At 35.1% G+C, this 2,607-nt stretch overlaps 1 pseudogene; it reads right to left on the reverse strand.

Annotated features, from left to right (window-relative positions):
• Positions 1–1,099: 1,099 nt before the first annotated feature.
• On the reverse strand, positions 1,100–2,401 carry LOC100684615 (annotated as a pseudogene).
• Between the last annotated feature and the right edge of the window lie 206 nt (positions 2,402–2,607).

Raw genomic sequence — 2,607 nt, forward strand, 5'->3', positions numbered from 1 at the left:
ATTGTTTCATTTTTTCTCATACTTACTACCTATTGAAGAATCTGCCTAGAATTGCTTTATTCATACATCTGAAATACTATTATTCCATCAATAATTAATATTTTATTCTTTTGTACTTGGTAAATTACTACCAATATTCCCAAAAGATCCCCACCAAAGTCCCCACAAATTGAGTGGCCCATGACAAAGTTTCTTTTGCCTTATCATTAAAACTCCAGGGAGTTTGGAAAGTTCTTGCCTGTTATATCTCAGCCTGATTAATCTTGAGCCAAGTGATCATCTTTTATCTATGTTCCTTTAGTAGGGATTTGAGACAGATTGCTAGAGAATTGACTGACAGAAATAATTATCAGCATTGTGACAATGATTTAACTTATCCCTGGACAAGGGAAGAGAACATATGGTCAGTGATTCCACTGGTACAGAACTGACATTCATTCTTGCTCTTGTTTTATGCAAGAACATAACTTTGCAGTTTTAAAAAAAATCTCATCATGTTTCCTGAAAATTATTCTTAAAACTTCATAGCCCAATTGATCTAGGTGGACAAATTTATTCCTTTCCTTGCCTGTATAATACTAAATAACAAAAACAAAAAACAACTTATGTTATTCCAAAATAGAGCAATTGACACCAAGCTGTTTTCTTTTATAGACCAGATATTTAATAGAAAGTGTGAACCATTATCAGCATGCTATTTAAACATTATATAATATTTGTAGTCTTAAATAATCCCATGTTCTACTACCTTATTTTTTAATGTAACACCAAATTTCCCAGAATTTATATTAAATATACTGTTTCTAAAATATGTTACCATTTATACAATAATTTTATTATTTTATTTCAAAGTTTTTTCATCCTGTCTTTATACAAGTCTTCAGTAGAAGTCAGAGACCTGAATTTCCCAGTTAGAAACTTCTGCCCTGGGCAGCCCAGGTGGCTCAGTGGTTTAGCGCCGCCTTCAACCCAGGGCATGATCCTGGAGACCAAGGATAGAGTCCGATGTTGGGCTCCCTGTAGGGAGCCCACTTCTCTCTCTGCCTGTGTCTCTGCGTCTCTGTGTGTGTGTGTGTGTGTCTCATGAATAAATAAAATCTTAAAAAAAAAAAAAAGCTTCTGCCCTACTTTTCTGATTAAGTTTCTTCTCAATATTCATGGCCAACATCTGGTGTTTAAATGAAAGGCTTTTTGTCTTTTCAATCACTTGTTGATAGGGTGAGACTTCATTGTTACCCATAACCACATGGCCTAATTTAGAATCAATCTTGGCATCTAATCTTGTATTTCTAATCAAATTAAAAATCCACTTTTCAACTTCTTTCAGAGTCATGTTCAGTTTGTCTGCCAACATGTTAATACAGATACACAGGTGGATGTGACAAAAAGTCTCAAATATGAAGAGGTGAGCACTTCCAATGAAATTCTCAAGAATTTCTCAAGCCACCAACAAGTCATTCACAAAAAGCTGATTCACATTCCTTCAGCTTTTTCTGAAACCTGTCAAAGTCAAAGTTAACATATAAGCATTTAACATATTCTGTACTTGGGTCTTTATATGCGTAAGACTCTGTTAAATAACTTTAACCACATATTTTAGCACTTGCTGGCATTTTTGAACATCTTTGTTTGTAATGATGGCTATAGTCAAATAGTGCAGAATATGTGGACGCATTGTCTGAAATACATTAAGAGATGGTGGCTGGTGAAGGAATGATCAATAATGCTATTGTGCCCTTTGAAGTAGTTGAAGAAAACAGAGACCAGTGGATGAGCCATGTTTGCTGCTAAAGAGACTGAAATGGAAAACTCACAGAATTATTATGTACAGTCTCTTTTAACCATAACTGCATCTCAATTTTAGATTAATATTTCAGAGGTTAGTTTTCCTCTGAGTGAACTCAAATCATTTCTGCTTTGCCGGGACCAACACTCTAAAGAAGTAGATATTCTTCTGCTCCAGAGTGATTCCAACATTCATATTGGAATTTTGCATACCTGTAGAGTGCAAATTCCTGCCTAAATATTCCTTCTTAAAACCCTGCCTATCCACCAGGTAGTCAAACAGCATCTGACCATCTCTGCTTGACTGCATCTGTCTTGTAGTTTCTGAATCTTCAAATGTCTTCCAAATTGGTTCAACTTATGCCTGAAGCTATTCCAGTTGTACAACAAATGTGGCACTTTTCTCATTTAAAGCATGTGGAATATCATCAAAATAAAGGTTTTATATACATTCATAGAAAAGTCTATCATGTTGGTATCGCTAAGAAGATCAAATTTTCCTTGTAAAAATTCTTTTTCTTTATATATCTCTTGATGGAGAGAAACTCAGGGGTAGAAAGACTAGATGTCAATCCAAAAAGTGTGCAATGGAAATAGTCAATTTGTTCTCCTGCATCTTGCCAAGGACAAGATTTCTCCTACCTTCCTGACATAGGGATAGGAAAGATGCACAAATTCAATAAATCTAAAATAACTCTTACTTACTGTGGAGGACAGACTTTAAGGTGACCTCCATGGTCTCTGTCTCCTGCTGTTCAGATTCTTGTATAATCCTTCCCTTTCAGTGTGAGAAGACATGTGATTTGCTGTAAACAATGTAAT

This window comes from Canis lupus, chromosome 22, assembly GCF_011100685.1.
Source record: "Canis lupus familiaris isolate Mischka breed German Shepherd chromosome 22, alternate assembly UU_Cfam_GSD_1.0, whole genome shotgun sequence".
In the NCBI taxonomy this organism is placed as follows: Eukaryota; Metazoa; Chordata; class Mammalia; order Carnivora; family Canidae; genus Canis; species Canis lupus.